This window comes from Somniosus microcephalus, chromosome 1 (genome assembly GCF_052327205.1).
Source record: "Somniosus microcephalus isolate GS21.2 chromosome 1, FLI_Smic_1.0, whole genome shotgun sequence".
NCBI lineage: Eukaryota > Metazoa > Chordata > Chondrichthyes > Squaliformes > Somniosidae > Somniosus > Somniosus microcephalus.
In genome coordinates this window covers 56,777,328-56,792,186 of record NC_140987.1, presented here as the reverse complement: position 1 = coordinate 56,792,186, position 14,859 = coordinate 56,777,328, and the positions used below count along the sequence as shown (strand labels likewise).

Genomic DNA, 14,859 nt, shown 5'->3' with positions numbered 1-14,859 from the left:
CCGTTATTCGTAGGAATTCGTTAATTCCTACATTGGTGACCCTGTTTTTGTGAACGTTTTCACAAAAGAGCACAGCATGGAAGCGAACGCCGTTTCCCTAAAGCTACCGCAGTTCTGGGAGCAGCAAGCGCCCTCGTGGTTTATTCAGGTCGAGGCCCAGTTCGCCCTGCGGATCAGACCAAGTACCGTTACGTGGTCTCCGCACTCGACAGCTCTACCGCCTCTCGGATCGTCAGCCTCCTCGAAAACCCCCCAACGGAGCGCAAGTATGAAACCCTCAAAGCGCGGTTACTGCAGGTTTTCGGGCTCACAAAATCAGAGCGCGCCCGTCGATTACTCGCGATGCCCAGGCTCGGGGACTCCAAGCCTTCAGAGTTGATGAGCCAAATGCTCACACTCCTGGGCTCAGAACGGGAATGTTTCCTATTCTGCGAGATTTTCCTCAGCCAACTGCCTTAACGGGTACAAGCTGCCCTGGCCAGATCTGCAGTTGAAGACTGCGCCACACTCGCTGCGGAGGCTGACAAAATTTTCGCTGTAACTCGGCAGTACTGCGCCGCCACGAGGCAGCCATCCCCCGCAGACGCCGCCCCAGCTCGTCAGCCTGCTGGGCTGTGTTTCTACCACGCGCAGTTTGGCGCGAAGGCGAAGCGGTGCCGCCCTCCCTGCAGTTTTCCCTAACCAACCAAACAACAACTGCCACTGCGACCACCGAGGAACGGGTCTAACGGGCACCCTGCGGCCACAATGGCGATCGGCAACGCGGGAAAATTGCTGTTCGTCACCGATACTCTCTCCGGTCGTCGTTTTCTGTGCGACACCGGAGCGCAGTGCAGCATTTTACCTGCGTCCGCCCTCGATGTGCAGACGGGGAATCACGGCCCCACCCTTGAAGCGGCCAATGGCGGAGCAATTCGGACCTTCGGCAGACGGCGAGTGGAGGTGTGCCTCGGGGGGCAACGTTTTCACTGGGAGTTTGTTACGGCCAAAGTTTCCCAGCCCCTCCTCGGCACGGATTTCCTGTGCGCCAACAGCCTCCTGGTCGACGTTAGGAACCGGCGGCTGATCAACACAGCAAATTTTAATTCTCCTCCGTGTTACCGCAGTAACACTACGTCGCGCACCGTCTCCTGTGCGTTCCCGACTCCTGATGAGTTTGCTCGCCTGCTCGGCGAATTCCCCGACCTGACAAGACCCACGTTCTCCTCCACAGCCACGAAACATGGTGTGGAACACCACATCACCACCAACGGCCCTCCCCCGGTCTACGCACGGGCCCGGCGCCTGGAACCTGGCAAGCTGGCGGTCACAAAGGCGGAGTTCGCAACCATGGAACGGTTAGGGATTATTCGCCGGTCAAATAGTCCCTGGTCTTCACCCCTCCATATCGTCCCGAAGCCTGGCGGCGGATGGCGGCCATGCAGCGACTATCGACGCCACCACTTCTGATCGGTACCCGATCCCCCACATTCAGGCTTTCTCTGCCCATTTGGCAGGGAACACCGTGTTCTCAAAAGTCGACCTCATCCGGGGCTACCACCAGGTCCCAGTTCATCCACAAGACGTCCAGAAGACCGCAGTCATCACCCCATTTGGCCTCTTCGAGTTTTTACGAATGCCGTTTAGGTTAAAGAACGCCGCCCAGGCTTTCCAACGCCTGATGGACTCCGTGCTGCGGGACCTCAAGTTCCTCTTCGTCTACCTAGATGATATTCTGATTGCCAGTCCCACTAAGGAAGAACATACCTGTCACCTACGCACCCTTTTTCGACGCCTCAGCCAACACGGCCTGATTATCAACCCGGCCAAGTGTCAGCTTGGCCTGCACCAAATTGACTTCCTGGGGCATCGCATCACCTCAGAGGGAGCGGTTCCTTTACCTTCGAATGTGGAGGCGGTGACATCCTTTCCATGCCCGCAGAACGTAAAGGCCCTGCAGGAATTCCTAGGCATAGTAAACTTTTACCACCGTTTCGTGCCTAAGGCGACACTACTCATGCAGCCCCTGTACGAGGCCCTCAAGGGCAAGACTGGCAAGAACCCGGTAGACTGGACAGATGACATGGCCCGAGCGTTCGCCGACACCAAAAGCGCTTTAGCCAACACAACTATGCTGGCGCACCCGCTGCCAGGAGCCACCATCGCCCTCACTACCGACGCGTCTACTACGCAGTCGGTGCCGTGCAACAGCAGTGGGTGAACGGGACGTGGCAGCCGTTGGCATTCTTCAGCCGTCAACTACGGCAGAACGAGAGAGCATACAGCACGTTCGACCGGGAGTTGCTCGCCCTTTTTCTGGCCATCCGCCATTTTCGGTTCCTTCTGGAAGGACATCCTTTCACCACCTTTGTGGACCATAAGCTGCTAGCCTTTGCAATGGCCAAGACCACCGAACCGTGGTCAGCCCGACAGCAACGTCAATTGGCCTACATATCCGAATTCACCACGGATATACAGCACATGGCCGGTAAGGACAACCTGGTGGCAGACTGCCTCTCCCGCGCGATCGTCAATACAGTTCATTTGGGCAACGACTACGCCCTCATGGCAGCGGACCAAGCCTTAGACCCGGAAGTCCAAGCTTACAGAACAGCCATCACTGGCCTCCAGTTGGCCGACGTCAAGTTCCATTCGGCAGGTACCACGCTGTTGTGTGACGTCTCCATACAGGATCCTCGCCCTGTCGTGCCGGTCGTCTGGCGCCGCAAGTGTTCGACGCCATACATGGGTTGTCACACCCAGGAATGAAGGCCTCTCAGAAACTGATGTCAGCGAAATTTGTATGGCATGGCATGCATAAAGACGTCCGCGACTGGGCCAACACCTGCGTGGTCTGCCAAAAGGCCAAGGTACAGCGCCACATCAAAGCTCCGTTGGCCACCTTCACAGTTCCGGAGCAACGTTTTGACCATGTCAACGTGGACCTGGTAGGACCACTCCCACCCTCCCATGGTTTTTCACACATCCTGACCATGGTTGACCGCACCACCAGATGGCTGGAGGCGGTCCCCCTGTCATCCACTACTTCGGCGGACGTGGCCAGGGCGTTCATTTCCTCCTGGATCGCCCGTTTCGGAGTGCCCGCAGATATTTCGTCAGACAGGGGACCGCAGTTTTCCTCCGAACTCTGGAACGCAGTGGCCCAAGGACTCGGTGTCAAATTACACCGCACCACAGCCTACCACCCACAGGCGAATGGCCTCTGCGAACGCTTCCACCGGTCAATGAAAGCTGCCCTGAGGGCCAGCCTCCAGGACGCTGGATGGGCAGTGTGGTAAACCACTGTTTGTATTCCACTGTGTACATGCCTGGACATGCCTCGGCTGACTCCTCCCACAAGTCCTAGTATAAAGGTGACTGCTCCCCAGCCACTTTGTATTCTGGACCGGTCGACCACTCGAGGCAGACCTTCATTCTTTTGTTAATAAAAGCCTTTAGTTACTCTCTTAACTCTCAGTCTTTTATGAGTGATTGATAGCGCATCAATTTTATTAACAAAATTTTTATAATGGAGAAGATCCTCACACCAGCATGCCTGGACTTAGATCATCGGGAGGCGGACTCATCCACCAAGTTTACTCACTGGCTTAAGTGTTTCGAAAAATTCCTGACCGCCTCCGCAGCAATCAAATCGGACGAGGACAAACTGGATGTCCTGACCTCCAAAGTGAACCACCGAGTGTACTCGGTCATCCAAGGCGCGACCTCGTACGCGGACGCTATCAAGCTCCTCAAGGACCAGTACACGCGCCCAGTGAACGAAGTGTACGCCAGGCACCTTCTGGGGAGTCGTAAACAACAACCTGGGGAATCGACCGTGGAATACCTTCAGGCACTGTCTGTGCTTGGCCGGGCCTGTGGTTGTAAGGATGTAAAGGCCGTCGTGTACACAGAGGAACTTATCCGGGACGCTTTTGTAGCGGGCCACAGATCCAATTACACCCGACAGCGACTGTTGGAGCAGAGTGACCTCGACCTCAACAAGGCCTCTGAACTCGCACTATCATTGGATGCAGCTTACCGGGGCATGGATGCCTACTCCTCTGCACCGTGGACGCCGCAGGGAATGACAGCCTGGGACACGGTAGGACCGCCTCATAGCGCCGTGCCACCCCAGCAACGGCCCAACTACCGCAGCAGTGTCCCAAGGCCAGACAGCAGTGCCCCAAGGCCAGAAATGCTACTTCTGTGGCCAGGCAAAACACCCCAGAGCGCGCTGCCCGGCGAAAAACGCGATCTGCTCGGGCTGCGGGAAGAAGGGACACTACGCTAACGTCTGCAGGGCCAAAGCCACCCCGAACTCCAGCAGCGCCGCGTGTGGGCCATGCGGGCCGCCATCTTGGGCCTCCCCGGCCATGTGCGAGCCACCGGTACAGCAGCCATTTTGGACGCCTCCAGCCACATGGGGATCATGGACGCCGCCATCTTGGACGACAGCCGGAACGCAGCAGGCCCCCAACACCGCCTCATCTGATACCCGCAGCGACACACCGACCCCTACGCTGGCATCCGTTACACTGGACCAAGTGAGACCGCACCAGCTGGCCAGCTCCACAATGGACATTAAGGTAAATGGCCACGATACAATCTGCCTTTTTGACTCTGGGAGCACGGAGAGCTTCATCCACCCCGACACGGTGCGGCGTTGCTCTCTCCCAGTCCTGCCTGTGCACCAGCGGATTTCTATGGCCTCCGAGTCCCAGTCGGCGGACATCGGCGGCTACTGCGTAGTGACACTCGTAGTAGACGGGACCGTGTACGATCATTTTAAACTTCTGGTCCTGCCCGACCTCTGCGCTGCCGTCCTGCTGGGGTTGGATTTTCAGTGCCACCTTAAAAGTGTTACGATGGCGTACGGTGGACCCCTACCCCCACTCACAGTCCGCAGCCAGCAGCTCCCAAATTGCCCTCCACACTCAGAGTCACCCCCCCCCCCACTGTTTGCTAACCTCACCCCCGACTGTAAGCCCATCGCCACAAAGAGCAGGCGATACAGTGCCGGGGACAGGGTTTTCATTAAAACCGAAGTGGAGCGGCTCCTGAAGGAAGGGATTATTGAGGGCAGCACCAGCCCCTGGCGAGCCCAGGTTGTGGTCGTTAAGACCGGCGAGAAGCAGCGCCTGGTCATCGACTACAGCCAGACAATAAATCGCTACACCCTGCTGGACGCCTACCCACTCCCCCGCATCGCTGATATGGTCAACCAGATCGCGCAGTACTGCGTCTTCTCGACCATTGACCTGAAATCAGCGTACCACCAGCTCCCTATCTGCCCTGAGGACCACCAGTATACTGCCTTTGAGGCAAACGGCCGCCTCTATCACTTCCTTAGGGTTCCCTTTGGCGTCACCAACGGGGTCTCCGTCTTCCAAAGGGAGATGGACCGGATGGTAGATCAAAATGCGTTGCAGGCCACTTTCCCATATCTGGACAATGTGACCATCTGCGGCCGTGACTTGCAGGACCATGACGCAATCCTCGAAAAATTCCTCCGCACCGCCCAACTCCTGAACCTGACATATAACAAGGAGAAGTGCATATTCCGCACAAACCGCCTCGCCATCCTTGGCTGTGTTGTGGAACACGGAGTCATCGGCCCCGACCCCGACCGGATGCGTCCCCTTATGGAACTCCCACTGCCCCAAGGCCCTGAAGAGGTGCCTAGGGTTTTTCTCCTATTATGCCCAGTGGGTCCCCTACTATGCGGACAAGGCCCATCCGCTGATCAAGTCCACCTCTTTTCCCTTGACGGCAGGGGCCCGCTTAGCCTTCCACCGTATCAAGGAAGACATTGCCAAAGCCACCATGCACACAGTGGACGAATCCATCCCCTTCCAGGTGGAAAGCGACGCGTCCGACTTTGCCCTGGCCGCTACCCTCAATCAGGCGGGGAGACCCGTGGCCTTCTTTTCACGAACCCTCCAAGGCCCGGAGACCAGACACTCCGCTGTTGAGAAGGAGGCCCAGGCGATTGTGGAGGCTGTGCGTCATTGGAGGCACTACCTGGCCGGAAAACGATTTACCCTGCTCACTGACCAACGTTCAGTTGCTTTCATGTTTAACAACAAGCAGAGGGGCAAAATCAAAAATGACAAGATCTTGAGGTGGAGAATCGAACTTTCCACCTACAATTACGAGATCTTGTACCGGCCCGGGAAGCTCAATGAACCCCCGGATGCGCTATCGCGTGGCACCTGCGCCAGCGCGCAGATCGATAGACTGCGGGCCCTCCACAATGACCTCTGCCACCCGGGGGTCACCAGGTTCTTCCACTTCATCAAGGCCCGCAACCTACCTTACTCTATTGAGGAGGTCAGGACCATGACCAGGAACTGCCAAGTCTGCGCTGAGTGCAAACCGCACTTTTATAGACCAGACAGGGCCCACCTGATAAAAGCCACTCGCCCGTTCGAGCGCCTGAGCGTTGATTTTAAAGGGCCTCTCCCCTCCTCCGACCGCAATGTGTACTTCCTCAATATTATTGATGAGTACTCCCGTTTCCCGTTCGCCATCCCCTGCCCGGACATGACCAGTGCCACGGTCATTAAATGTCTGAACGACCTCTTCACCCTGTTCGGTTTCCCCAGCTATATCCATAGCGACCGGGGCTCATCGTTTATGAGCGACGAACTCCGTCAGTACCTGCTAACTAGGGGTATTGTCACAAGCAGGACCACCAGTTACAACCCCCGGGGGAACGGACAGGTGGAAAGAGAAAATGCGACAGTTTGGAAGGCCGCCCTGCTAGCCTTAAAGTCTAGGGGCCTTCCAACCTCCCGCTGGCAGGGTGTGCTCCCCGATGCGCTCCACTCTATTCGGTCACTGCTCTGCACTGCCACTAACGCCACCCCTCATGAGAAAATGTTTGTCTTCCCAAGGAAGTCCACATCGGGGACATCGCTACCGCCATGGCTGACGTCCCCAGGGCTGGTCCTACTGAGAAGGCACGTGAGGACCCATAAAACGGACCCCCTGGTCGAGAGGGTCGACCTCCTCCACGCCAACCCCCAGTATGCTTACATTGCATACCCGGACGGGCGGGAGGACACAGTCTCCATAAGAGACCTTGCACCCTCGGGGGCCGCAGTAACCCACTACTCACTACCACCCCCCCCCACGATCCGATATCCAGCCCCAGCAGACGGCAGGCCTGGGCCCAGCGACCCGCTCGACACCTACGAGGACGACACGCCTGTGCCACAGCCTACGCGGGACTCGACGCCGGAAGCTCCACTACCCCTGCCGTCGCCACGCCGATCACAGCGGCAGACAAGACCTCCGGAGAGACTCCAATACACTAACTTTTAATACACTTCACCCCGCCGGACTCAATTTTAAACAAGGGGTGAATGTGGTAAACCACTGTTTGTATTCCACTGTGTACATGCCTCGGCTGACTCCTCCCACAAGTCCTAGTATAAAGGTGACTGCTCCCCAGCCCCTTTGTATTCTGGACCGGTCGACCACTCGAGGCAGACCTTCATTCTTTTGTTAATAAAAGCCTTTAGTTACTCTCTTAACTCTCAGTCTTTTATGAGTAATTGATGGCGCATCAGGCAGACAAATCTACCGTGGGTCCTGTTGGGCCTTCGCACGGCCCCCAAAGAAGACCTTCACTCTTCATCAGCGGAGCTTGTGTATGGTCAGCCGCTGCGAGTCCCGGAGGACTTCTTACCAACATCGATGGAGCCATGGTCCGCGTCTGCCCAGCTTGCTAGTCACCAAGAGGCGGCCAGATGTTTCGCACCGGTGCCCACTTTGCACCACGGGCTGCAGAGGTCACACGTTCCCACGGAGCTTCACAAGGCTGAATACGTTTTTATTCACCATGATACACATAGGGATCCGCTCAAGGCCCCATATACCGGTCCCTTCTACGTGTTGGAAGCAGGGGACAAAACCTTCACGGTAGATGTTGGTGGTAAACCGGACCACATTTCGGTCGACCGCTTAAAGCCAGCACATTTAGACCTCGACCGCCCCGTCGAGCCAGCACAGCCGCCGAGGCGGGGTCAGCCACCCATCGTCGTTACGGCAGACCAAGTGCAACCGCCCGCCAGCTGCCTCCGCCTCGAGAGTACAGGAGTCGTTCTGACAAGCTCGTCAGACCCCCTTCACCGTTTGACTTTGTCCGTTAAAGCGAATTCTGGGGGGGGCGCATGTGGCAGAACCACTGAATGACTCTGGCTAACTATATAATTCTCTTTAACGATGTTCTAACACCAGCCTAAACCTGTACCATTGTGTTAGACATTACTGTGTTTTGTATATAGAGTTTGCATGTACGGGGCATGGCCCCTTTAAGAGCGCAGGTAAACGCGATGACATCACGTCGCAAACCACGGGGCTGCCCAGGCAGTCCTCGTGGCATCTCCGCTGAGTAAAGACCTGTTTAATTGTTCTCTTGTGTCGATCTCCGTTATTCGTAGGAATTCGTTAATTCCTACAATACAATATTTCATATCCAAAGATATCTTTAAAAATACATAAACATCTAACACATACAGACACAAACATTAGCTTTGAAGTGAAATAGATCTCGGCCAAGCCCAGGAGGCAGCCCTGAGAATAACTGACAGTAGCAGGGAGATGAGAGGGAAAGGAGGAGAATTATCCAGCTGGTGGAATCATTCCTGTCTGTGCAAATAAGGTAGGCAGGGACCATGAATTTTTCATTGCACAATCCTGCCACACTGGATTTGTTGGTTGGGTTTAAACACCCACATACTCTCCTCATGCACAGTGTGTGTTAAAACTTCATTTTAATATTCCAATAAGGCCTTAATCCAATTGGATGCGATTTTCTGCCATTTATGATGCACTCATAGAAATTTATGGTAGAGAAGGAGGCCATTCGGCCTATCGCGTCCGTGCTAGCCGAAAGAGCTATCCAGCCTAATTCCACTTTCTGCTCTTGGTCCATGGCCTTGTAGGCTGCAGCACTTCAAGTGCATATCCAAGTACTTTTTATATGTGATTAGGGTTTCTGCCTCTACCACAATTTCAGGCAGCGAGTTCCATACCCTCAACACCCTCTGGATGAAAAACATTTCTCAATTCCCCTCTAATCCTTCTACCAATTACTTTAAATCTATGCCCCCTGGTTATTGATCTCCCTGCTCTTATATTCTACACCTCGGCTAATAAAGGAAAGTATCCCGTTTACCTTCTTAACCACCTTAACTACCTGCCCTGCCACCTTCAAGGATCTGTGGACATGCACTCCAAGGTCCTCTGTTCCTCTACGTTTCTCAGTATCCTACCATTTATTGTGTATTCCCTTGTTAGCCCTCCCCAAATGCATTACCTCACACTACTCCGGATTGAATTCCATTTGCCACTTTTCTGCTCACCTGACCAGCCCATTGATATTTTCCTGCAGTCTACAGCTTTCTTCCTCACTATTAACCACACGGCCAACTTTTGGATCATCTAGAAACTTCTTAATTATACCCTCTACATTGAAGTCTAAATCATTAATATATACCACAAAAAGCAAGGGACCTGGTACTGATCCCTGTGGAACCTGGTACTGATCCCTGTGGAACCTGGTACTGATCCCTGTGGAACCTGGTACTGATCCCTGTGGAACCCCACTGGAAACAGCCTTTCAGTCACAAAAATACCCGTTGACCACTACCCTTTGCTTCCTGCCATTGAGCCAATTTTGGATCCACCTTGCCACTTTCCCTTGGATCCCATGGGCTTTTACTTTTCTGACCAGTCTGCCATATGGGCAGATCGCCCAAATGGAGTGGGCATTAAGAGAAGCTCCATCCATATTGGACTCCTAGTGGGGCAGAGGCTTGTTCAATGAGTGTGTGTGTGTTCCCCACCCCCACCCCCCATGATTTTTTACTACTGTTTTTTTGTTGTCATTTTTCTGTGTTTGTTGCTTTAAAAAAATGGTTTGTTTGTTGTTTTCCCCCCTGCCCCCCACACAAGAACCAAGTCAGGAATATGAGGAAACAAAAGCAACTGAATTTTGTCCTCAAAAAAATAATTGGAAGTTCACTGCAATATAAGCGCACACACAAAAGTTCAACAGGACAGGAAAATGTTAAAAGAGTAGGCTTGAAAAGCAGTGCTTACACTGCAGACTGCAGCTCAGAGAGAATAAAGCCATCCAAACGGCATGCTACAGAGCTCTGTGCCAGGTGTACAATCATTTAAAGATAGTAATAGGGGTTGTTTTCAAAGCATCCCAATCTCAGTACTTCTCAGATGAAGTGATACAAGATAAACAAGGGCATGGCGGGGAAATCAACAGGTGCTGGAGCCGTACAGCCCACACCCACTATTGTGCCTTGGCACACCTACCTAGAAATGGCAAAGGACAGCTGCTTCTTCAGGTCCAGGTCTGGCACGGAGCCACCTGCATAGCTGAGCTACCTGTAGCAAGGAGACTTTTGGCTACCCTACACCATAAAGACAGCTCTGCCAGTGACAGGCAAGCCCGCCACAGCCCTCAACTTTTTTTTGCCCCTGCCTCTTTTCTGGCTGTCATAGTGATCATCTGCAGATCAACCAATGTGCTGCTCACAAGTAGACCAAAAGATTGCCTGATGCAGTCAGCATGGCCGGTACGTTTAGCTCCTTTCAACTGAACAGCATGATACAGCCTCTCAACGTCACAGCACTACTGCATTTCCCAAAGTAGACAGGGGGGGGGGCAGGGTGGTCATTGAATGCATCCACGTGGCCAACTAGGTAGCACATTTTAACTCTCAAAAACAGGTGGGTTTGGGTCGGGCGATTTTATGAAAATTTTAAAATCTCAAATACGCTCCAACCTGCCCACTTCCGGTTTTAACTGAGGTGGGGGGGAGGGGTGGGCGGTAAACCAACCCGCTCCCAGGAGGTGGTTTGGTCATTTAATTCCTCTCTTCTTCTTAGGCAGTCCCTCGGAACCGAGGATGACTTGCTTCCACGTTAAAAATGAGTTCTCAGGTGACTGATGAGTCCAATGCGGGACCTACAGTCTCTGTCACAGGTGGGGCAGACGGTGGTTGAAGGGGCGGGTGGGTGGGGTGCTTGGATTGACGTGCGCTCCTTGCGCTGCCTGCGCTTGGCTTCCGCTTGCTCCCGGCAAAGAGACTCGAGGTGTTCGGCACCTTCCCGGATGCTTCTCTTCCACTTTGTGCGGTCTTGGGCCAGGGATTCCCAGGTGTCGGTGGGGACGTTACAATTTTTCAAGGAGGCTTTGAGGGTGTCCTTGAAGCGTTTCCTCTGCCCACCTGGGGCTCTCTTGCCGTGCCGGAGCTCCAAGTAGAGCGCTTGTTTTGCGAGTCTCGTATCGGGCATGCGGACAATGTGACCCGTCCATCGGAGCTGATTGAGCATGGTCAGAGCTTCGATGCTGGGGATGTTGGCCTGAGCAAGAACACTGACATTGGTGCGCCTATCCTGCCAATGGATTTGCAGGATCTTGCGGAGGCAGCATTGGTGGTACCTCTCCAGTGCTTTGAGGTGCCTGCTGTACATGGTCCATGTCTCGGAGGCATACAGCAGGGCGGGTATCACTGCTGCCCTGTAGACCATGAACTTAGTGCCGGGTTTGAGGTCCTGGTCTTCAAACACTCTCTTCCTCAGGCGACCGAAGGCTGCACTGGCACACTGAAGGCGTTTTAATTATAATTAATTAATCGGCGTGCCTCAGATTTAACCTATCTTCCAGGTTTAACTGTGGCCAGTCGGGTTTCCCAGGCCTCAGGAGACCCGGCAGCTAAAGGGAGGCGAGGACTGCTTCGTGGAAGAGGCAAGTGGCCTTTACAGCCCTGTCTGTGGGCCAGGAGGACCAGGAGTGCTCCCTCCCAGTCCCCCCAGCTTATTTCCTTCCCTGCCCACCATCAGACGCCACCCCTCCCACCACACTATTGTCCTCCAGTGCCAAATAAGGGTATGGTTGCTGCATGTCTCTATTATTTGCCAACAAACTCCTATCTTCACATATTACTTGATTGCCACTGGTTGTAGCCAACAAGTTTTTGCTTCATACAACCCTTGTAAAGACAGAAACATTTTTTTTATGCATGTGCAGCCTTTGTAAAAGCTAAAATCATTGTAACCTTCGCATTAAGGGGCCACTTACCTTTAAGGATTGCTGACACGGGTTTTCTCCTCTCTTAAACCCCCTGCCCTTTGATGAGCTCCCAGCGCCAAGCCAAATGTTCACTGTAAATAACTAACCAGAGCCAACCTGGCTGGAGGTTAGCAAGCGGTAAGTAACCAGGCTCTGCTCCTGCTGCATTAGCCACAAGACCAGGAAATTTATTCTAATATGTTGCTAACCGTCAAAATATTCACAATGTAGCACTTGAATATAAACAGCCAGATCAAAGATTAGATTATTTGTCACAGTGACAAGAATATTATCAAAAATGTTTCAGATCAGCCGTTAAAAGAGGCAAACACTTTTAAAACAAGCGCCTTGGGATGTATTTCTACGTTAAAAGGCACGATTTAAATGCAAGTTGTTGTTGTTGCTGTGTTCCTGTACATTAAAGTCGAGGTAGAAAATATGCTTAGCCCTTTAAGAACTTAACAGTGTGGAATACATAAACAAGTCATCTTCAGAAAGATTATTTCACGCAACACTGCAGATCAGCATTCCATCGGAGATAATCTACTGATGTCAGGCTGGGATTCCTCACATACTGCACGCGCTCGATTGAATGACCTCGCCGTCCACGAAAGGTCAGTCTACGACGTTCCATGGAGCAGTTTTTAAATGTTCTTTTGAGAATTTAAAGCTGCAGGGATGATTAGTTTCCAATGAAAGTACTTCCTGCCTTATGATCTCTTTTTTGAAGTGCTCTTTAGCATTGGTTAACAGCACTTTTTATCAAAACCATGAATTCTGATCGTGTACTCTGACCTTATCCAAAGGTTGTTTTGAGACATTTTGATTTTTTAAAAACAGAATGTTCTGCTATTCTGTTTTTCACCACGGCAAAAAATAAGAACCACTTCCCAATAACAGGAAAACTCTAACCCTAAAGATGATAATAACAGACATCATTCAACTTAGCCAGTTTGTTCAGTAATCCAGGCCGCAGGGCAATTATCTTGTTTCCATCTCCGTTTCTGTTACTATAACTTTAGTCATTTTAAACTCAAATCTAGAAGTCTACCTGACCCTTTTACATCCACCATATGTGTTTCCCCCCAGGTTCCAATATTATCTGGAAATACTCAGCAGGTCAGGCAGCATCTGTAGGTTTTACGAAGGGGAAGTCATGTTTGACAAATTTGCTCGAATTCTTTGAGGATGTAACATACAGGGTGGATAAAGGGGAACCAGTGGATGTAGTGTATTTGGACTTCCAAAAGGCATTTGACAAGGTTCCACACAAAAGATTACTGATCAAGATAAAAAATCACGGGATTGGGGGTAATATACTGGCATGGGTGGAAGATTGGCTATCTAACAGAAAATAAAGAGTTGGGATAAATGGTTCGTTCTCGGGCTGGCAATCAGTAACTAGTGGTGTCCCACAGGGATCAGTGCTGGGACCCCAACTCTTTACAATCTATATTAACGATTTGGAGGAAGGGACCGAGTGCAACATATCCAAGTTTGCCGACGATACAAAGATGGGCGGGAAAGCAGTGAGTGAGGAGGACATAAAAAACCTGCAAAAGGACATAGACAGGCTAAGTGAGTGGGCAGAGATTTGGCAGATGGAGTATAATGTTGGAAAGTGTGAGGTTATGCACTTTGGCAGAAAAAAATCAAAGAGCAAGTTATTATCTAAATGGAGAGAAACTGCAAAGTGCTACAGTACAAAGGGATCTGGGGGTCCTGGTGCATGAAACACAAAAAGTTAATATGCAGGTGCAGCAGGTGATCAGGAAGGCCAATGGAATCTTGGCTTTTATTGCAAGGGGGATGGAGTATAAAAACAGGGAAGTCTTGCTGCAGTTATACAGGGTATTGGTGAGGCCACACCTGGAATACTGCGTGCAGTTTTGGTTTCCATATTTAAGAAAAGATATACTTGCTCTCGAGGCGGTTCAGAGAAGGTTCACTCGGTTGATTCCGGAGATGAGGGGGTTGACGTATGAGGAAAGGTCGAGTAGGTTGGGACTCTACTCATTGGAATTCAGAAGAATGAGAGGCGATCTTATCGAAACATATAAGATTGTGAGGGGGCTTGATCGGGTGGATGCGGTGAGGATGTTTCCACTGATGGGTGAGACTAGAACTAGGGGGCATAATCTTAGAATAAGGGGCTGCCCTTTCAAAACTGAGATGAGGAGAAACTTCTTCACTCAGAGGGTGGTAAATCTATGGAATTTGCTACCCCAGAGAGCTGTGGAAGCTGCAACATTAAATAAATTTAAAATGGAGATAGACATTGTCCTAGCAGATAAGGGAATTGGGGGTTACGGGGAGAGGGCAGGGAAGTGGACGTGAGTCTAGATTCAGATCAGCCATGATCCTATTGAATGGCGGAGCAGGCCAGAGGGGCCGTATGGCCTACTCCTGCTCCTATTTCTTATGTTCTTATGTTCTTAAACAGAGTTAACGTTTCAGGTCGATGGCCCTTCGTCAGAACTGGAAAAAGTTGGAGATGGAACAGATTTTTAAGCAAGTGCAGGGGCAGGGAAAGGGGGGAGGGGAGGAAAGAACAAAGGGAAGGTCTGTGATAGGGTGGAAGGCCAAAGAGATTAAGAGACAAAAGGGATGATGGTGCAAGGCAAAAGGAGATAGTAATGGGACAAGTTAAGAAACAAATGATGACTCTAGATATGAGGTCGAAATGCCAATGGCAGAATCATCAACAGCTGCCATGTGATAGAAAAAAAGAAAAAAAAGGTGGCCGAGGTTATAGTCTGAAATTGTTGAACTCGATG

At 51.9% G+C, this 14,859-nt stretch overlaps 1 protein-coding gene across 9 annotated transcripts in view; it reads right to left on the bottom strand.

The window, feature by feature from the left end:
• Positions 1-14,859, bottom strand: part of mast4 (microtubule associated serine/threonine kinase family member 4) — a 571,101-nt gene that overhangs the window by 194,896 nt on the left and 361,346 nt on the right. The window lies entirely within an intron of this gene.